The sequence below is a fragment of the Macaca fascicularis genome, chromosome 7 (genome assembly GCF_037993035.2).
Source record: "Macaca fascicularis isolate 582-1 chromosome 7, T2T-MFA8v1.1".
Taxonomy (NCBI): domain Eukaryota; kingdom Metazoa; phylum Chordata; class Mammalia; order Primates; family Cercopithecidae; genus Macaca; species Macaca fascicularis.
Window position 1 is genome coordinate 115,097,284 of NC_088381.1, and position 23,725 is coordinate 115,121,008.

General features: G+C 39.1%; 1 protein-coding gene across 8 annotated transcripts in view; it reads right to left on the reverse strand.

The window, feature by feature from the left end:
* Positions 1–23,725, reverse strand: part of MDGA2 (MAM domain containing glycosylphosphatidylinositol anchor 2) — an 841,756-nt gene that overhangs the window by 315,702 nt on the left and 502,329 nt on the right. The gene's annotated exons all lie outside the window — the stretch shown is intronic.

Sequence of the window (23,725 nt, forward strand, 5' to 3'; positions counted from 1 at the left end):
AGAGTGCCCTCAGAATCAACTCATGTGGTAGTGTTTTAAAAAAAGAAGGATTAGGCAGTGGAATGAGTTCAACTGTGATGTATTACTTCCAAATAGGTCAGATGGAGCTGTTGAGTTGAGAAGGCCTTTCAGAGTCACCCTGCAGAGTTTTCCTACAAAGGATATTGATGCTTCACTGCATTAGCACTTCCCATAGTGAGGTGGCTTTTGCCAGCTGAGGACAATTCCATTAGAAGGACTGACTTCAGAGCCAACATCTTCCAATGCTTCCAGGAAGAAAAAGCACCTGCTACACACTTTTATCATAAGAACTTGAAGTTACTATTCATAATTTTCTCTAGCTTTTGAATGTAGTTCAGAGAGCATAAAATGTCTCCATATTTATTCAACAGTCAATTTTCATACTCTATGACCCTGACAACATTACATAACCACACTGAACTATTTTCTGTTATTGTTATTTTATTTGTATTTATCTATTCTCTTTAAAATAAATTTAATTTTATAGGCTAAATGTGTTAAATTCAAATATATAAATATTAAATAATGTAATTTTAAGAGCATATGATTTTTATTATTAAACTGGGGCCAAAATTCTTCACATGTATATAGTAATGTACATAATTGAGTATCTTATTTGATATACGAATATTTATTTTAAATATATTTTGATAACATAATATGGTTTCCTATAAAATATATTTCTATGTGTATAGGACTCATACCATAGTTATATTTATATTCTTAAAAACCAATATAATGGGCATAAATACTCAATAATAATCTAATAAATTAATATAAAGGAAGATTAATCTGTCATGAATATAGTCAATGTCAGTTTTCAGCAAAGAAACTGATATATATCATAATGATAATCTAAGAAAAATTTGTTTTTTCATTTAAATGCAGTAGCTACCCCTTTATAACTAAACTACTTTTCTTGAAACTTTTTTTGGCTGATTAAATGTGCCAAACACTAGTAGATTAAAGTCAGTTTAAGAAAATTAATGTAATGTATGCTGTTTTCCTTAACTCTAGAAATAACTATCTCCCAATTGTCTCCCAAAAGAATTTGTGGTATGAAAAAATTTGACAAAGGTTTTGATGTAATGGTAAGAGAAATGTTCCAAGACAATCTGAACATTTCCACAGTTTTTCTCTGTATACCTGTAAGAATTATCTTTTTAAGATGGCCGAATAGGAACAGCTCCAGGCTACAGCTCCCAGGGTGAGCGACATAGAAGATGGGTGATTTCTGCATTTCCAATTGAGGTACCGAGTTCATCTCAGTGGGGCGTGTCAGATAGTGTGTCAGGACAGTGGGTGCAGCCCACCGAGCAAGAGCCAAAGCAGGGCGAGGCATCGCCTCACCCAGGAAATGCAAGGGGTAAGGGAATTCCCTTTCCTAGCCAAGGGAAACCATGACACACAGCACCTGGAAAATCGGGTCACTCTCACCCTAATACTGCACTTTTCCGAGGGTCTTAGCAAATAGCACACCAAGAGATTATATACTGTGCCTGGCTCAGAGGGTCCTAAGCCCACGGAGCCTCCCTCATTGCCAGCACAGCAGTCTGAGATCAAACTGCAAGGCGCCAGGGAGGCTGGGGGAGGGAGACCCGCCATTGAGGCTTGAGTAGGTAAACAAAGTGGCCAGGAAGCTCGAATTGGGTGGAGCCCACTGTAGCTCAAGGAGGCCTGGCTACCTCTGTAGACTCTGCCTCTGGGGACAGGGCATAGCTAAACAAAAGGCTGCAGAAACCTCTGCAGATTTAAATGTCCCTGTCTGAAAGCTTTGAAGAGAGTAGTGGTTCTCCCAGCAAGGAGTTTGAGATCTGAGAATGGACAGACTGCCTCCTCAAGTAGGTCCCTGACCTCCGAGTAGCCTAACTGGGAGGCACCCCCCAGCAGACTGACACCTCACACAGCCAGGTACCCTCCGAGAGGAAGCTTCCAGAGGAACAATCAGGCAGCAACATTTGCTGTTCAGCAATATTCGCTGTTCTGCAGCCTCCGCTGCTGATACCTAGGCAAACAGGGTCTGGAGTGGATCTCCAGCAAACTCCAACAGACCTGCAGCTGAGGGTCCTGACAGTTAGAAGGAAAACTAACAAACAGAAAGGACATCCAAACCAAAACCCCATCTCTACGTCACCATCACCAAAGACCAAAGGTAGATAAAACCACAAAGATGGGGAAAAAACAGAGCAGAAAAGCTGAAAATTCTAACAATCAGAGTGCCTCTCCCCCTCCAAAGGATCGCAGCTGCTCACCAGCAATGGAACAAAGCTGGATGGAGAATGACTTTGACAAGTTGAGAGAAGAAGGCTTCAGACGATCAACTTTCTATGAGTTAAAGGAGGAAGTTTGAACTCATCACAAAGAAGCCAAAAACCTTGAAAAAAGATTAGACGAATGGCTACCTAGAATAACCAATGTAGAGAAATCCTTAAATGACCTGATGGAGTTGAAAACCATGGTATGAGAACTACATGATTAATGAACAAGTTTCAGTGACTGATTTGATCAACTGGAAGAAAGGGTATCAGTGATTGAAGATCAAATGAATGAAATGAAGCAAGAAGAGAAGTTTAGAGAAAAAAGAGTAAAAAGAAATGAACAAAGCCTCCAAGAAATATGGGACTATGTGAAAAGACAAAATCTACGTCTGATTGGTGTACCTGAAAGTGATGGGGATAATGGAACCAAGTTGGAAAACACTCTGCAGGATATTATCCAGGAGAACTTCCCAACCTAGCAAGGCAGGCCAACATTCAAAGTCAGGAAATACAGACCACGCCACAAAGATAATCCTCGAGAAGAGCAACTCCAAGACACATAATCATCAGATTCAAGAAGTTGAAATGAAGGAAAAAATGTTAAGGGTAGCCAGAGAGAAACGTCGAGTTACCCACAAAGGGAAGCCCATCAGACTAACAGTGGATCTCTCGGCAGAAACTCTACAAGGCCAGAAGAGAGTGGCAGCCAATATTCAACATTCTTAAGGAAAAGAATTTTCAACCCGGAATTTCATATCCAGCCAAAGTAAGTTTCATAAGTGAAGGAGAAATAAAATCCTTTACAGATAAGCAAATGCTGAGAGATTTTGTCACCACCAGGCCTGCCTTACAAGAGCTCCTGAAGGAAGCACTAAACATGGAAAGGAACAACCAGTACCAGCCACTGTAAAAACATGCCAAAATGTAAAGATCATCGATGCTAGGAAGAAACTGCATCTACTAATGAGCAAAATAACCAGCTAACATAATAATGACAGGATCAAATTCACACATAAAAATATTAACCGTAAATGTAAATGGGCTAAATGCTCCAATTAAAAGACACAGACTGGCAAATTTTATAAAGAGTCAAAACCCATTAGTGTGCTGTAGTCAGGAGACCCATCTGATATGCAGAGACACACATAGGCTCAAAATAAAGGGATGGAGGAAGATCTACTAAGAAAATGGAAAACAATAAAAGGCAGAGGTTGCAATCCTACTTTCTGATAAAACAGACTTTAAACCAACAAGGATCAAAAGAGACAAAGAAGGTCATTACATAATGGTAAAGGGATCAATTCAACAAGAAGAGCTAACTATCCTAAATATATATGCGCCCAATGCAGGAGCACCCAGATTCATATAGCAAGTCCTTAGAGACTTACAAAAAGACTTAGACTCCCACACAATAATAATGAGAGACTTTAACACTCCACTGTTAACATTAGACAGAACGAGACAGAAAGTTAACAAGGATATCTAGGAATTGAACTCATCTCTGCACCAAGCAGACCTAATAGACATCTACAGAACTCTCCACCACAAATCAACAGAATACTTCTCAGCACCACATCATATTTATTCCAAAACTGACCACACAGTTGGAAGTAAAGCACTCCTCAGCAAATGTAAAAGAACAGAAATGTTAACAAACTGTCTCTCAGACCACAGTGTAATCAAACTAGAACCAAGGATTCAGAAACTCACTCAAAACCACTCAACTACATGGAAACTGAACAACCTGCTCCTGAATGACTACTGGGTACATAACAAAATGAAAGCAGAAATAAAGATGCTCTTTGAAACCAATGAGAACAAAGATACAACATACCAGAATCTCTGGGACACATTTAAAGCAGTGTGTAGAGGGAAATTTATAGTACTAAATGCCCACAAGAGAAAGCAGGAAGGATCTAAAATTGACACCCTAACATCACAATTGAAGGAACTAGAGAAGCAAGAGCAAACACATTCAAAAGCTAGCAGAAGGCAAGAAATAACTAAGATCAGAGCAGAACTGAAGGAGATAGAGACACAAAAAAACCCTTCAAAAAATCAATGAATCCAGGAGCTGGTTTTTTGAAAAGATCAACGAAATTGATAGACCACTAGCAAGACTAATAAAGAAGAAAAGAGAAAAGACTCAAATAGATGTAATAAAAAAATGAGAAAGGGGATATCACCACCGACCCCACAGAAATACAAACTGCCATCAGAGAATACTATAAACACTTCTATGCAAATAAACTAGAAAACCTAGAAGAAACAGATAAATTCCTGGACACATACATACTCCCAAGACTAAACCCAGAAGATGTTGAATCCCTGAAGAGACCAATAACAGGCTCTGAAACTGAGGCAATAATTAATAGCCTACCAACCAAAAAAAGTCCAGGATCAGACGGATTCATAGCCGAATTCTACCAGAGGTACAAGGAGGAGCTGGTATCATTCCTTCTGAAACTATTCCAATCAATAGAAAAAGAGGGAATCCTCCCTAACTCATTTTATGAGGCCAACGTCATCCTGATACAAAAGCCTGGCAGAGACACAACAAAAAAAGAGAATTTTAGACCAATATCCCTGATGAACATCGACGCAAAAATCCTAAATAAAATACCGGCAAACCAAATCCAGCAGCATATCGAAAAGCCTATCTGCCATGATCAAGTGAGCTTCATCCCTGGGATGCAAGACTGGTTCAACATACACAAATCAATAAACATAATCCAGCATGTACACAGAACCAAAGACAAAAACCACATGATTAATCTCGATAAATACAGAAAAGGCCTTTGACAAAATTCAACAGCCTTTCATGCTAAAAAACTCTCAATAAATTCGGTATTGATGGAATGTATCTCAAAATAATAAGAGCTATTTATGACAAACCCACAGCCAATATCATAGTGAATGGACAAAAACTGGAAGCATTCCCTTTGAAAACTGGCACAAAACAAGGATGCCCTCTCTCACCACTCCTATTCAACACAGTGTTGGAAGTGCTGGCCAGTGCAATCAGGCAGGAGAAAGAAATAAAGGGTATTCAATTAGGAAAACAGGAAGTCAAATTGTCCCTGTTTGCAGATGACATGATTGTATATTTAGAAAACCCCCTTGTCTCAGTCCAAAATCTCCTTAAGCTGATAAGCAACTTCAGCAAAGTCTCTGGATACAAAATCAATGTACAAAAATCACAAGCATTCCTACACACCAAAAACAGACAAACAGAGAGCCAAATCATGAGTGAACTCCCATTCACAATTGCTTCAAAGAGAATAAAATACCTAGGAATCCAACTTACAAGGGATGCAAAGGACCTCTTCAAGGAGAACTACAAACCACTGCTCAACAAAATAAAAGAGGACACAAACAAATGGAAGAACATCCCATGCTCATAGATAGGAAGTTCAATAACGTGAAAATGGCCATGCTGCCCAAGGTAATTTACAGATTCAATGCCATCCCCATTAAGCTACCAATGACTTTCTTCACAGAATTGGAAAAAACTACTTTAAAGTTCATATGGAACCAAAAAAGAGCCCACATTGCCAAGACAATCCTAAGCCAAAAGAAGAAAGCTGGAGGCATCACGCTACCTGACTTCAAACTATACTACAAGGCTATAATAACCAAAACAGCATGGTACTGGTACCAAAACAGAGATATAGACCAATGGAACAGAACAGAGACCTCAGAAATAATACCACACATCTACAACTACCTGATCTTTGACAAACCTGACAAAAACAAGAAATGGGGAAAGGATTCCCTATTTAATAAATGGTTCTGGGAAAACTGGCTAGCCATATGTAGAAAGTTGAAACTGGATCCCTTCCTTACACCTCATACAAAAAAAAAAAAAAAAAAAAAAAATACAAGATGGATTAGAGACTTAAATGTTAGACCTAAAACCATAAAAACCCTAGAAGAAAACCTAGGTAATACCATTCAGGACATAGGCATGGGCAAGGACTTCATATCTAAAACACCAAAAGCAATGGCAACAGAAGCCAGAGTTGACAAGTGGTATCTAATTAAAGAGCTTCTGCACAGCAAAATAAACTACTATCAGAGTGAACAGGCAACCTACAGAATGGGAGAAAATTTTTGCAATCTACTTATGTGACAAAGTGCTAATATCCAGAACCTACAAAGAACTTAAATGAATTTATAAGGAAAAAACGAACAACCCCATCAAAAAGTGGGTGAAGGATATGATCAGACACTTCTCAGAAGAAAGCATTTATGCAGCCAACAGACACATGAAAAAATGCTCATCATCACTCGCCATTAGAGAAATGCAAATCAAAACCACTCATATATTTTCCTTTTTTGACTCATGAACTGTAGGCTACTTGTAAACTGAGTGATTTATATAATGCTCAGCATACTGTAGACATGTAAAATGTGCATGAAAATAATAAACATAAACTTTTTTTTTTTTTTTTGAGACGGAGTCTTGCTCTGTGCCCCAGACTGGAGTGCAGTGGCGCGATCTCGGCTCACTGCAAGCTCCGCCTCCTGGGTTCACGCCATTCTCCTGCCTCAGCCTCCCGAGTAGCTGGGACTACAGGCGCCCGCCACCTCGCCCGGCTAATTTTCTTGTATTTTTAGTAGAGACGGGGTTTCACCGTGTTAGCCAGGATGGTCTCGATCTCCTGACCTCGTGATCCGCCCGTCTCGGCCTCCCAACATAAACATTTTAGATTAAGACATATTTGATAATACTCATCATGTCACATATATACTGGCAAATTACTTCATCTCTCTGAAACTCGACTTCCCAGGACATTAAAAGAGATGAAGTTGCTATAAAAATGAAATTAGTTGGCATATGTAAAGTTTCTTCCAAAACATCGTAGCCCCAAATAGGTTTTCAATAAATATTAGGTATATCACTCATTAGTTGATTATTTGTACACCATGTCCTGAACACCTACATGTTGAGATTAATAGAAGCTCAAAAAAATATTGCAAAGTAAAACTGGGGAAGTAGATGATTTTTTTTTCTATTTGATAGAATGTTTATTTTTTCATTAATTTACTCACATATTTGTATGATGACTACATCATACTTTTAAAATTAATTAATTTTTATTATGCTTTAAGTTATACTTATTATACTTTATTATACTCTAAGTCTTCCACAATGGTTGAACTAGTTTACAGTCCCACCAACAGTGTAAAAGTGTTCCTATTTCTCCACATCCTCTCCAGCACCTGTTGTTTCCTGACTTTTTAATGATCGCCATTCTAGCCTGTGCGCCTGTCGTGGGGTGGGGGGATGGGGGAGGGATAGCATTAGGAGATATACCTAATGTAAATGACCAGTTAATGGGTGCAGCACACCAACATGGCACATGTATACATATGTAACAAACCTGCACATTGTGCACATGTACCCTAGAACTTAAACTATAATAAAAAATAAATAAATTAATTTTAAATAGTATGATGTAAATAGTCATCATACAAATATGTGAGTGAATTAATGAACAAATAAACATTCTATCAAATAGAAAACAAAAGAATCATCTACTTCCCCAGTTTTACTTTGCAATATTTTTTTTGAGCTTCTATTAATCTCAACATGTAGGTGTTCAGGACATGGCGTACAAATAATCAACTAATGAGTGATATACCTAATATTTATTGAAAACCTATTTGGGGCTACGATGTTTTAGAAGAAACTTTACATATGCCAACTAATTTCATTTTTATAGCAACTTCATCTCTTTTAATGTCCTGGGAAGTCGAGTTTCAGAGAGATGAAGTAATTTGCCAGTATATATGTAACATGATGAGTATTACCAAATACGTCTTAATCTAAAATGTTTATGTTCATTATTTTCATGCACATTTTACATGTCAACAATATGCTGAGCATTATATAAATCACTCGGTTTACAAGTAGCCTACAGTTCATGAGTCAAAAAAGGAAAATATATGAGTAAGAAGAAAAAAAACAACGCAGTTAAAATAAATGATCCTATAGAGATCTAAGCCAAATACAGACAACTATTTCTTTCCAGAAAGAATAGTAAAGACTTCCTGAAAAGATGATACCTGAAATAAATCCTAAATTGTGAAGAGAGTATGCCAGATAATATATTAAAATAAATTGTAAAATGTTCTTTTAAGAGCATATGATTTTTATTATTCAACAGGGGCCAAAATTCTTCACAAGTATACAGTATTGTATACATGTGAAGAGTAGGAAGTAGCACATACAAAGTTCTGAGATATCAGAGCCAATATCAGATACCAGCAAAACTAGAAAAGACTTCTGAGTATTGGGGAATAATAATTTGGTATGATGTTTGAGAGACAAAAATGGGCCAAATCACTAGTAGCACCGTCTATACTAAAGAAAATCCATTCCATTATGTTACTATTTTAGCCAGGCTTTCACTTTAGAAAGATTATCCTGGCTCTTTCTGGAGAATAGATTTGGAGGTGGCAAAAAGAGTGGTAAGGAGATTAGTAAGAAGGTGGTGGTAACAACTGAGATGAACAATGACGGGGGCTTTGAAATAAGGGTGACAATGGGCATGGAGAGGAGGCTTAAATGAACTGAACTGGGTGAGTGATTAGAAACCGGGGTGGGCAAAAGGTGAGAGTTAAAGAAGGTCTCTAAGGACCTGGATTTGGCAGTTAGGTAGACAGTGCACTAACTGAAACATGAAATGTAAAGAGAGAACTTTACCTGGCTGTGGGTGAGGTGGGATGGGAGGTGTAAAAGGTAAGAAAAAGTTGTAAAAAGTAAGAAAGTACAGGTCTCCTAAGACCTGTACTATTGCTCAATACTTTAGGTGTTTGGCTCACGCAGCTCCTCCAGTTGCAATGTACATGACCTAGAGCCAGAATAAGTCTGGGCTACAGATACGGATTTGAGAGTCATCAGTATGCTGTGGAGGGCAATGGACCACTCGAGGAGTATGTAGAATGGAAAAAGGGAAGGACCCAGTGACAGAGGTCTGGGTAGCACTAAGTACAGGGAAAAAAAAAAAAAAAAAAAGTTGGGTGGGAGAAGTTTGTAAAAGACTAAGGAAAAAGTGATAAAGAGGAAGAGAGGTAGAGTCAAAACAAATCAATAGTAAATAAAATAGCACTTCCACAGCCATGGAGAGGTTGGAGAGCAGAATAAGTGGTGAAAAGACAACAGAACTGGAAAGTGGCTTTAAATTTGGCAAGTAATAGATCACTGGTGACCTTTGCCAGAGTTGTGTCAGTGGAGTGATGGGTCTAGCATTTTCCTGTACTTTATAGAGTGAAAGTCAAGTAAAAACATGGAGAGATTAATGGGTATAATCCTTTCAAGAAACTTGGCTCTAACAGAAAATAAATAAATAAATAAATAAATAAATAAATAAATAAATAAAAATAAAGGAGTTAGGGGGCTAGAGGACACGTGATCAAGAGAGTCTTGTTTTGTTTTGTTTTTTGTTAAGCGGAGAGTTTGTTTTTCCTTAAGCTGAGTGCATTTAAATTCCTAGGATAAAATAAAACATAAGGAGCTTTAGGAAAATACCCAATGTTTGAAATAGCTATTTTTGTAGTAAATAATTATTATTTTAGTGGTACAATTTGATGGCAGCAGTGGCACCATTTGGAGTGGCAGCTGGAAAGGCGATGACTGCAGTGGAGGAGATGTAGCTAGGGCTGTGCACTCCATGGACGCTGCAGGAGCCGGGAACAGGCAAGAGCCCTGCCCCCTTCCAAGTTGGTAGGGTGGGAGCCCTGTGATCCCAGGTGCAGCTGCAGCCGCCCAGCCGCAGCAGCAGACCCGGACATCCCTGTGCTCTTGACCCGCGACGCCCCCCGGCCCTTGCATACTTGGAAGTGCCGGCTCCCACTGCCTGGCCTCTCCCGGCTCCCAGCACCTGCTCCAATTTTGGAGCAAAGTTGTGGTCCAGCCCGGGCGCTGTCATGACCAGGCCTGGTGTGTTTGTGCTAGGGTTGACACTGACACACCAGCCTCCTACTGTCTCACCCACCTCTGGACTTTAGGTGCTGACAAATACAGTACAGAGGCCCAGATGGGGCTGAGGGCCACTTGGCACCGGCCTGCAGGTACCCCCTAGCATGAATAGCCAGGGCGCCATGAAGAGGGCAGAAGGCAGATAGGCACCTAGACAGAAAAGGGCAGGACCCCTGTGAAATCCCACCTTCAAACCATGGACTCTGTAGCATGGTGCCCAGGCTGCCAGTTCCCTCTACTAAAGTGAGAACTTATGGTGCTTTTTCCAGGCTTGCCCGTGGCTGCCCATGGACCAATCAGCACGCACTTCATCCCCTCTTAAGCCCATTAAATTCCCAGACTCAGCCAGACTGGGATAGACAATGGAATGACCTGCCTAGGGAAAAGAGCTACACACTGTGGGTCTCCTCTCCACTGAGAGCTGCACACTCATCATGACAACCTGCCTGCAGATAGGAGCTACCCGCTCTGAGTCTCCTCTCTGCCGAGGGCCGCACAGATGCTTCCATGACCTGCCTGCGAAAGGAGCTACCCACTTCAGGTCTCCTGAGACCTGTACTATTGCTCAATAAAGCTCCTCTTTGCCTTGCTCACGCCTGTAGTTGTCCTTGTACCTCATGCTTTCTGGATGCGGGACAAGAACTTGGGACCTTCTGAATGGCAGGACTGAAAGAGTTGTAACACAAACAGGAATGAAACATGCACCCCTGCTCACCACATTGCGGGTGATGAGAAGAAGAGAAGACAGAAACAGAGAAGAGCCATGGTCCTTCGGGAAAGCCAGACCTGGGAGCTCCCCAAGCCAGAGCCATGACACTCTCTTTGGAGCTCTGCAGTTTCTTGCATCTCCAAGATTCAGGGCACCACCACATTCCCCAGTGTCTGCAGTGAAAGCCACTTGCAGTACGCCTGGTCCAGCTGCGACCTAGCAGGGAGCAAATGCCCATGCCAGTGCCGGTAGCTGCCCACCCCGCCACACCTGGCGTGCCTGGCTGTACACAGTGGCCAGACCCTGTGGTTGCTCACACAGCCTTCACCATTCCGTGCCTGGCTCACTCTTGACAGGTGTGAGATCCAGGCCAGTAGCGCAAGCTGAGCGCAGCCTAACAGGCCGAGTGGGCAAAACAAACCCAATGGACCTGAGCAAAACTTGGGCAAAGGTGCCACCCAAGGGCCTTGTGACACTTTTTATATGAATTTTTTACAACTCCACGCTCGACATTAGTAAGATCTCTCTCTCTCTCTCTCTTTCTTGAGTCTCGTTCTGTCACCCAGGCTGGAGTGCGATGGCGCCATCTCAGCTCACTGCAACCTCCGCCTCCCAGGTTAAGAGATTTTCATGCCTCAGCCGCCGGTGTAGCTGGGATTACAGGTGCGCCCCGGGCTAATTTTTGTATTTTTAGTAGAGGCGGGGTTTCACCATGCTGGCCAGGCTGGTCACAAACATCTAACCTCAAGTGATCTGCCCACCTCAGCCTCCCAAAGTGTGGGATTATAGGCATGAGCCATTGCACCTGACCAAGATTTATTTTATCAGTTGTGTGTCCCTATTTTTCAGAAGGTTTTCATTTCAGATTCTAGGATTCTAGGCTAGAAAACTTAAAATTATTTTTGACCCCTCCCTATACTTACATCAAGGCATACGCTTTCTTAACTTTAAAAATTCCAAAGTTAGTTATTAAATTATGGAAGCATTTGTTTAGTCCACTCTCCACTACCACTCAAGTTTCTCTAGTGACATAAACAAGCTCACTCACCTCCCAACATGCACTGGCACAATTAATCCATAAGCTTATGATTAATCAGTTATTAACTGCAACTGAAGTCACAGGGTGCAGTTACAAATTAAAAAATCAGTTAATCGCAAAAATAATCACAGCAGAAGCATGTTTTCCACAGGGGTTTATTCCACCATTTGGTCCAATTTTTCTGTCTTTAATCTTTGAATTAAACCAAATTAATCTGAAAACCCAGATGGAAAGACACACTAAAAACTATATTGGATGTCATCTTTTTTCTCTGGAAAGTTCCAGAAATCTTAAAAACCTATACAGAAGATATGTAAATGTGGTTCCTTAAGGAAAATAACTGCTCAATATACTTGGAAGCACTAAAGCTAGAAAAGTGTATTATTTTTTCACTTTATGAACAAGAATTTATATTACTAATATAACTATAGTATGAATGCACTATATGAGTGACAGCTCATAATAATAGATAATGCTAATTACATGCATATGACTGTCAATGACCACAACCTGAATGAAATGGTTACTGTGAAGCTATACAAAAGAGAAATTAAATCATTGTTAGACATTAATAATTAAGAACAAAGCATCAATATAAATGATTTGTAGTTCTGCAGATATCAATTCAAAAGCACTGTTTTCTTTGATAAATCAATGGGAAATTTTGTGCAAATATTGATGACAGGAAATGTTTCATATCTTTCCTACATAGCAATTTTTGAACAATGGGTAATCTTATTTGATCATCCATAATAAAAGACAAAATGAATACTTACAGCCAACTTCCCCAAATTGGATATTTCTAAGAATGAGGCTATGTATAAAACTTAGATTCATTCATTCTAATGTGAAATTTTGTTTTTACTCATTTACTCACACAAATTAGAATCCATTGCACCTTCAATAAGTTTTTAAAAATATATGCAACTACCTTTTTCACATATCTTTGTTAATATTATCCTGATGGTTTTATGTATCATTCTAGAGAAATAGTTTTTGAACCTTGATATGTCCTGGAAAAACTCTCGAGGATTTTTCTTTTACCTCTTCCTCACTCATTTTCTATCAAACTCCTGAAAAATGAAAATAACAAAGGATATAAATTTTTAAACTATGTATATATATATATATGTGTGTGTGTGTGTGTGTATCTGATATGGTTTGGTTGTGTCCCCACCAAATCTCATCCTGAATCATAGTTCCCATAATCCCCACGTGTGGTGGGAGGGACCCGGTGGGATGTAATGGAACCATGGGGACAGTGTCCCCCATGCTATTCTCTGATAGTAAGTTCTCACAAGATCTCATGGTTTTATAAGAGCTCCCCACCTCACTCAGTTCTCATTTTTCTCTCTCCTACTGCGCTGTGAAGAAGTGCTTTTAACCATGATTTTAAATTTCTGGAGGCCTCCCTACCCATGCAGAACTGTGAGTCAATTAAACATCTTTTTTCGTAAATTATTGTCTCTGCTATTTCTTCACAGCAGTGTGAAACAGACTAATACAGTATCTATACTCACATACAAACACACACACATACGGTATACAATCATGTGCTGCATAACCGTGTTTTTGTCAACAACAGACTGCATATAAAATGGTGGTTCCACAAAGTATTGTTGTTTTATTGTTGTTTTTCTATGTTTAGATACACAAATATATATTGTTGTTTTTTTGTTGTTTTTTTTTGTTGCTGTTGTTTTTGTTGTTTTTCTATGTTTAGATACACAATATATATTTTTATTGTTGTTTTTCTATGTTTAGATACACAAATATATATCACTGTGTTACGATCGCCTACAGTATGCAGTATAGTAACATGCTGTAGAGGTTTGTGGTCTAGGGGCAATAGGCTATACCATATCACCTAGGTGTGTATTAGGCTATACTATCTAGGTTTGCATAAGTATGCTCTACAATGTTCATACAATGATGAAATCATTTAAGGACATATTTCTCAGAACATATCCCTGGTGTGTGTATGTATGTGTGTGTGTGTGTGTGCATGCACACATATAATGTATACAGATTTTTGTCTTTTTGTAAAAATTAAATCATATAACACTTTTTTGATATTTATAGAAGCTTTCTTTCTTTTTTTTGAGACAGAGTCTCACTCTGACACTCAGGCTGGAGAGCAGTGGCACGATCTCGGCTCACTGCAATCTCCACCTCCTGGGTTCAAGCGATTCTCCTGCCTCAACCTCCCGAGCAGCTGCCCGGCTAATTTTTGTATTTTCAGTAGAGACAGGGTTTCACCATGTTGGCCGGGCCTGCCTCAAACTACTAACCTCAGGTGATCAACCTGCCTTGGCCTCTCAAAGTGCTGGGATTACAGGCGTGAGCCACAATGCCGAGCCAGCAGCTTTATTTCTAATTGTCAAAACTTGGAGGCAACTAAGATGTCCTTCAGTGGGTGAACTGATAAATAAAAGGTAGTACATACAGACGGTGGAATATTATTCAGTACTGAAAAGAAGTGAGCTCTCAAGCCATGAATACACTTGGAGGAATCTTAAAAGCATTATCAGTAGGTGAAAGAAGCCAATCTATAAAGGCAACATGATATGATTCCAAATATATGACATTCTGGAAAAGGCAAGCAATGGAGACAGTAAAAAGGCCAGTGGCTGTCAAAAGTTTGTAGGGATGGAGGGATAAATAGGCAGAGCACAGAAGATTTTTAGGGCAATGGAACTACTCTGTGTGATACTAAAATGGTGGATATGTGTCATGATACATTGTTCAAACCTATAGAATTTACAACAGTAAGAGTGAAGCCTAATGTAAACTATGGACTTGGGTGATAATGATATGTCAATGCAGTTTCATCAACTATAATCAGTCACTCTGGTACTGGAAGTAGACAGTGGGAGGGGTTGTGCATGCATGGAGGAGGAAGTACATGGGAATTTTAAAATAACATTTAAAAAAAAAAAAAAACAACAACAACAACTTACTTTTCTCACACAAACTACTTCATTGAAATTCCTCCAAGGTAGAGCTCTAATCCTCCTCAACCTTTTAAAAATAGTTGTATAATATTCCTGGTCATGAATGTTTTCTAATTTAGTCAATCATTCCCATTAATTGACTCTGAACTCATACCTTCAAACTGGTGGCTTTATTTTGTTAGGAGAAATTCTTGTAAGGAACCTGGTTTGTAACTAATTGTATCGAATTTTGTCTGATAGCTTTCCAAAATGAATGTACATTTCACCACAAGCATATGAGTATTCTTCTTCCTGAATTTCAGCCATAACAGGCTTTTTTGCTCTTCTAAATTTTTGTGCATTCTGATTGTGTGAAGTGATAGCTCATTGTTACTTTATATTTGCATTTCCCTGATGACTGGTGAACTTGATTTGGCTTTCATTTGATGATTTTCTAGACTTTTGCTTCCTTGAACTGTCTACTTAGATCCTTTGTCTATTTTTATCTTGGATTAGTTATCTTTTTATTTAAAAATTAAAAAAAATATAGTGGTATATTATGGATAATCTTTTGGTTATTATTTTTCTATTAATTCTGTTCAGCAAATCTCATTTCATAGATATATAACTTAATTTTTATATGGTAAGATATGACTGTCTTTTCTTGCATAGCTTTGGATGGCAAAGTATAATAAAGTATGACTAGTTTTCCTCTAGATTGCAGATGAAGTCTTTACTCCATCCAGAACCGAATTTTGAATGTTGTGTCACTTTGAGGTCTAATTTTATTTTCTTTTAATGGAGATATAGTAGCCACACCACCATTGAATACTCATTCTACCACAATGAGTTGAACCCAAAATTTACCATGCATTAAAGTTTCACATGTTGGGATCTACTTCTGGCTTATCTTCTCTGTTACAAGAATTTATTTTTCTTTTCTTGTGCAAAACCATATTAGTGTGACATAGAAGTTTTTAGCTTCTGAACTCTACTAATAAAACTTCACCCTGTCCCAGTCCCTTGCTGCTATTCTATTTTGTGCTTTTTTGGTTATTCTCAGGCATCTATCTTGCAGTTAATGCTCACATTATTTTCTTTTACAAACAAACAAAAAAGCAGCTGAGAAGTGGTTCATGCCTGTAATCCCAGCACTTTGGCTACAATTTCAACACCAGCCTGAGCAACATAGCGAAATCCTGCCTCTATAAAAACTAAAAATTAGTTGGGCATGGTGCATCCTGTAATCCTTGCTGAGGTTGAGGTAAGAGAATCGCTTAAGCCCAGGAGGTCGAGGCTGCAGTTGTGAGTCATAATTGCATGCCACTCCACTCCATTCTGGACCACACAGCGAGACCCTGTCTCTAAAATAAATGAATAAATAAATAAACACACACAGGGAGAAACAAAACTATGCTGGGATTGTTCATTGGGAATCAATTAAATTCACATATAAATTTTAATTTTAGGTAAGTGAAAACTCAGATATCCATCTGACATGGTACCATCACCAAATACAGATATTTAATCACATTTCTAACACTAACTTTAAAAGCATATTTTTTTACTTGGCACTGCTCTTTGGACAATATTTAACAATTTAAATTTTGCTAGAAAATAATCAATTTCCTTAAGAACTGCATGAAGCATCTCTTAATTTTGTGATCTCTCCTTTATCTAAGGTTATGTCTCTTTCCTCATTCTGAATCAGGAATATTTTTACTTCCTTTCTTCCCTCTTTTATTAGAATGACAAGTTTGTCATTTTTATTTTCCTTTTAAAATAACCAGATTTGCGTTTTAAAAAATTTCTAGCTGTATTTCCTTGCTGTTATGCTACTTTCAGCTTTTACTTTACTAATGCTGTATTAATTTACTTAATTTAATTACACCTTTATGATTCATTAGGATGAGAATTTTCAGTGTTCCATTACTTTCTTTTTAATAACTACGGCATTTTGAGCTGATTTTCCATTGAATTTAGCATTTGTTTTGTTCATAGTTTTTACTATCAATTATCTCTTTAAGTGCCTCCTAAATGGTATATAATTTGCCTATTGATTTTCCTTTGGTACAGAGATTATCAAGGTATGTTTAAAATGTCCAAGAAGAGGCCGGGCGCGGTGGCTCAAGCCTGTAATCCCAGCACTCTGGGAGGCCGAGGCGGGCGGATCACGAGGTCAGGAGATCGAGACCATCCTGGCTAACACGGTGAAACCCCGTCTCTACTAAAAAAAATACCAAAAAAAAACCTAGCCGGGCGAGGTGGCGGGCGCCTGTAGTCCCGGCTATTCGGGAGGCTGAGGCAGGAGAATGGCGTAAACCCGGGAGGCGGAGCTTGCAGTGAGCTGAGATCCGGCCACTGCACTCCAGCCCGGGCGACAGAGTGAGATTCCGTCTCAAAAAAAAAAAAAAAAAAAAAAAAAAAAAAAAAAATGTCCAAGAAGAAATAATTTAACAATCATCTTTTTATTACTTATTTCTATTATGGTTAGAACTTATGCCATCCAAATATTTACATATTGGAATTTGAGGTTTTATATATATATATATTTAGTCAAATACAATAATTTTTGAGAGAATACCCAAGAAGAGGTAATTTTTTTCATTTCCAAGGTGATCAATTTCTCCCTCTTCCCCTCATTTCAATAAAGCAAAAATTTTAGATGCCCTTCAGGGCACACTCTTACCCCATCCTCTGCTGCCCACATCCTTGCCCCTGATAAGGAACCTTAGAACACTTTTTATTTCTTCCTTTCTCTGCTGCCAACCTCAACTCCTACATTTTGTTTTTGTAGCTTTAGATTTCCCTTAAACTCATAGCTTTCAATTTTAAGAATCTAGTTGAGTTCTTATTCCGCATACTGCAGATTGTTTATTCATATCCATTAGATTTAAACACCCCACTCCCCACATTCCTTTTTTTTTTTTTTTTTTTTTTTGAGATGGAGTCTCGCTCTGTTATCCAGGCTGGAGTGCAATGGCACAATCTCAACTCACTGCAACCTCCGCCTCCCAGGTTCAAGTGATTCTCCTGCTTTAGCCTCCCGAGTAGCTGGGACTACAGGTGCGTGCCACCACGCCCAGCTATTTTTTTGCATTTTTAGTAGAGACAGGGTTTCACTGTGTTAGCCAGGCTGGTCTGGATCTCCTGACCTCGTGATCTGCAGGCCTGGGCCTCCTGAAGTGCTGGGATTACAGGCATGAGCCACCGTGCCCGGCCAACCCACATTCTTGCCCCATTTGAGGTCACTATTTTTTTCTTTCAATCTTTTCTAGAATATATACCTTAGACTGTATAATGTAAAGGAATTCTCACTGGATTCCTGTACAATAATATTTTCTCCTTATGGTCAATGATATGGTCACTGGCTATAGGATTCCTGAGTTGCAGTCTTCTTCTTTAATAACCTATAGATAGTATTCTGCTGCCTTTTATCTTTTGAAATCAAATATAAGAACTCTGATATAAATCCTTTTTTAAAATTTGTCCTTTTTTGCTTCGTGATTTCCTCTTTCTCCTAGGAGTTCATATTTTTTTGTATTAGCTCAGGCGGTTATCTTTTCTCCCCATTCAGTATGGGTTCAGGATTTTCAGTAATCACAGCTACAAATTCAAGCCTTTTCAAGTTAATGTAATTATTTTCTAAAATTTCTGGTATTTGTATATTACTTCCATAGGCTATATCCTCCAAGTCTTTCTCCCTCTTCCCCCTCCACATCATTTATATATCTTCATACTTCGTGCTCTGTATTTTGAGATATTTCTAGCACTTCCTTTCCTAGGCCACTAATTTGATTCCCATTTTGAGTTTATTTACTGAACTATTTAGTTAAGAAATTATGATTTTCAGTATCACCAAATCTAGCATGCATATGTGTATATATGTGCACATGCACTCAAAGGTATGTACCTGGCAAATAAATCTCTTTAAATATTAGCCTTCTTTTTATTTATTTGTATTTATTAACACTTAAGCTGTTCTGTGTTTCACTGGGTATATATTCCATTTAATTTTTACTAACCTTTGCTTCTGACACAGGACACTGTTGATAGGTTACTCTTCTTTGTCAGATCTTTGGGGCTCTAATCTGGGTGGTGGTGAAGAGGCAGGCTAGCCTCTTCTGAAGCACCGGAGACAATCTCCCTGCCTTCTTTGTCGCTTCTTTCAGCCTCAGGACAGAGAACACTTTCCCAGCCTATCTCTTCTATGTGCATGATATGGTTTGGCTCTGCGTCCCCACCCAAATTTCATCTTGTAACTCACATAATTCCCACTTGTTATGGGAGGGACCTGGTGGGAATCATGACTGAATCATGGTGGCGGGTTGTTGGGGTGGGGGGCCTTTCCCATGCTGTTCTGGTGATAGTGAATGGGTCTGGTGAGATCTGGTGGTTTTAAAACTGGGAGTTTCTTTGCACAGCCTCTCTTTTTGCCTGCTGCCATCTGTGTAAGATATGACATGCTCCTCCTTGCCTTCTACCATGATTGTGAGGTCTCCCAAACCATATGGAACCGTAAGTCCAATAAACCTCCTTCTTTTGTAAATTGCCCTGTCTCGGGTATGTCTTTATCAACAACATGAAAATGAACTAATACAATGCACTTTTGTTTTTCAGCTGAGGAGGAAAACACATTTAGCCAACCTTGCACTCAGACAAATCTAGTCCCCTAATATTCTGTTGGTGAAGAACTGGAAGGACCCATTCCAGTGGCATATGGTCATAGTAGTGACAACAATGTTGTTTCCTGGGAAGCAGAAGCAACTGTGCTAATTACAGCACCCTGAATTTAATATGAGCAACAACAGCACACATTAAGAAATTCAGCACACACTGGCTGCAAAAGAGGCAGCCATGTCGTCACTGGCTTGTGGAGGGATCGAGGGCTGTGCTTCTCCATGTCATCCAGCTCACAGACTGTTTTCCAAATTTCATTCTATGACCATAAAGCAATTCTATAAAGTTCACTTTTACTTATTTATTTGTTTAGTTAGGAGGTGAGTCACTAAGTTAGTTGATTAATTTAAATCAGCCAATTTTGTAATCTGCTGCTTGTATGGAACAGTTTATTAAATGAGTATTAATCAATAAATAGAGCTATAGATTAACTCCATTCCCCCTCCCACTGGCCCAGAAAGCCTATGTGATAGGCTATTTCTTATCCCACTATTGGATGAAATTTTAGGCACATTCCACAGCTTTCCCAGTCCCCTGAGTCAATCACAAGAACAGTCTCATTTCTGTAATTAAAATGTCCAGTTCAATAATTTTGAAAAAGACCTGTGAAGTTTCTGCTTTAAAATTTCTCTATTCCTCCCAGCTGTCTTCTAGTTCAGGCTTGATATCCTGAAAGTTTGAGGGGGAAAGAGTGGAAGTGGTGTTACTTATCCTTTCTTCCCTCTTTACCTACTTTGTTCTTTGACCCTTCCATTTTCACTAGCCATAGGGTATAACTCTTTCAGGGTTGTAGAGGTGATGATGGAAGGAGGGGAGGTAAGGGATAGAGGTATCCCATCCTTTGTAGAGGAAACAGTCTACAGATCTTAGGGTGGAACTCTTGAAGGATCCCTCAATTGCTTCCATTTCTAGGTTCCACTCTCAGCTGCTTATATATACCAAAGTGGAAGGGTCTCCCATGCTGGTATGGATGGTCTTTTAAAATGATTTCACCTTTAGGCCGGGCGTGGTGGCTCAAGCCTGTAATCCCAGCACTTTGGGAGGCCGAGACGGGCAGAACACAAGGTCAGGAGACCGAGACCATCCTGGCTAACACGGTGAAACCCCGTCTCTACTAAAAAATACAAAAAACTAGCCAGGCGAGGCGGTGGGCGCCTGTAGTCCCAGCTACTCGGGAGGCTGAGGCAGGAGAATGGCGGGAACCCGGGAGGCGGAGCTTGCAGTGAGCTGAGATCCAGCCACTGTACTCCAGCCTGGGCCACAGAGCGAGACTCCGTCTCAAAAAAAAAAAAAACAAAAAAACAAACAAACAAAAAAAAGATTTCACCTTTTAGGCCTTTGCCAAAACTGATATACAAAGAGGCTCGGTTAAAAATAATATTTTCAGAACAAATTAGTAGTAATAATGGAACTATAAGCCCTCATACATAGATATTTTTGGCTCTTGTAACAAACCCTTGTCCCAAACTAATCTCTACATACTGATAGGCAGAATAAAAACACACATTTGTGTTCTACCTTGATTTGCATAAATAAAAAAAGAATTGGTGGCTAAATATGAGATAATTCCATTTTTTGAAGACCCGTATACACCTTTTTCTCTGTTTTGATTTATCCCATTTTATGAGCGGCACTGTTAACTTTTTTTTTTTTTTTTTTCCCCCAGACAGAGTCTCGCTCTGTTACCCAGGCTGGACTGTAATGGGGCGATCTCAACTCACTGCAACCTCCATCTTCTGGGTTCAAATGATTCTCCTGCCTCAGCTTCCCGAGTAGCTAGGACTACCGGTGCATGCCACCACGCCCGGCTAATTTTTGTATTTTTAGTAGAGATAGGGTTTTACTGTGTTAGTCAGGATGGTATTGATCTCTTGACCTTTTGATCTGCCTGCCTCAGCCTCCCAAAGTGCTGGGATTACAGGTGTGAGCCACGGCGTCCCACCACTGTTTACTATTTTAACCTTTAATTCACTCTTAAAAACTTTCAAAAGATTTAATACCAATAATAACATATATAGAATTTATTTCATCAGTTCAAAAAATAGTTATAGATATATAATTTCCTATATTTTCTATCTACTCAAAGGAAACATAACTGCATTTCTTTATTTTAACAACACTGGCTCTGTCATCCACAATGCAGTCATCAGCATTGTCTGGTCTTAGGCAAGATAGCTTTATTAGCACCTCTTCTAAGAATAGGTCTTTAGAATTGTCCTCAAAAGAGATACAACCAAGAGAGAACTTTATCTCCAGTTCTAGACTTCTAGTCTACAAAGCTTGAAGGAATAGGAGGAATAAAACTTGAAACAAATGATTATCAAAATGAAAAACAAAAGCCAAAACAAAAATATGAACCACCACAACAAAAACTTCACCTGACATAAGAGCATATTATACACATGACTCCAGTTGTAGTCTGATGCTACTAAGAGCATAACCAACTTTGTACCTTCCACTGATTACCAAATGCTCCTCATTCTAATTATTACTTTTAAAACTGATAAACAGGGCCTCCAGGCTGACAAGACAGTTTGTGTCAGCTAGAATAATCAGACAATCCAGCCAAGTACCCAGCACATAGGATTCTGCTCTCAGTTGCCATCTCTGGTCTGGGCTTAGCTCTCAGAAAATTGGGGAAAATTAACAATATTCTCAAATGTAAACTCTGACCAGTCACCACCGGTATGCCTAACTTAGGAAAATCCACCGACTCTCTCTGTATATACTTTCAATGCTGTTCTAGGATAAGCTTTCCAAATGCAGATGTGATCATTCATCTTTTTTTTTTCTTTGTCCAGACTATTATTGCTGAAGTTGATACATATTTTTTTAAAAATAACTGGATAAAACAAATTCTCATTTAAGTTGAATAAGAATTAGTTTATATGGCTGGGCGCCGTGGCTCAAGCCTGTAATCTTAGCACTTTGGGAGGCCGAGACGGGCAGATCACGAGGTCAGGAGATTGAGACCATCCTAGCTAACACGGTGAAATCCCGTCTCTACTAAAAAAATACAATAAACTAGCCAGGCAAGGTGGCGGGCGCCTGTAGTCCCAGCTACTCGGGAGGCTGAGGCAGGAGAATGGTGTAAACCCGGGAGGCGGAACTTTCAGTGAGCTGAGATCTGGCCACTGCACTCCAGCCTGGGTGACAGAGCGAGACTCTGTCTCAAAAATAATAATAATAATAATAATAATAATAATAATAATTAAAAGAATTAGTTTATCATACTGGTTACAAGGTGAACTAAGTAATCACCAAGATCTTTGCTCTTCTTATAAAACTAATATTGCAATTTAAGGCAAGATACTTAACCTCTCTGTGTGTTCATGTCTTCTCTTTATAAAGGCTCTGCTGTGGGAAGCACCTCCAAGCCAGTTGATTATGAAAAACATAAAGCACGTTCTGAGTGAGTGCATAGGGAGAAAGGCAATATAGATTTTCTAGGAAGAAAAAATCAGCAGCAGTAAGTGTTCTTCTCACAAGAGACAAAGTTACAGAGGCCAAAAGGAGCAGAAGGGAGGCAAGAATAGCAAAAGTGAAGGACTTCCAAGCATCAGGGAGCGTTCTGATTGACACTCCTCTCACGCATATTAGATTACAAGAGTTAAAGCACATTCCAGATACACATGGAAAACATCTCACGGAGTTATGGAAATAATTCAGGAAGGTCAATCCTAGAAAAATATTTCAATTTCTTATTTGACAAGTGAGTGGTTATATGAACAAAATGATATTTTACTCTAAGTATAATTATTTCATTTATAGTCTCAATCAGGTAAAACTTGAAAATCTTGGTAGACCAGCCTTGCAATAATGAGTGACTGCTGCCTGTGTAATGTCCCAAGTATATAACTTAATTGCATTTCAACCACAGCTGCATCTCTTTTATTGCATATTTCCATTTGATAAAATGTACAACTCCATTGCATTTGGCCATTTATGCATTGTTTATGGAAAAATATCTCTATTTCCCCATTTTAAACTAACAGGATTGGATTGTCAACATATTAGACATGTGTTACAGAAAACCTGTGTATCTGTAACTGGCTTGGATGCAATGGGAGTAGGTCTACATCTCTTTATTTGACAACT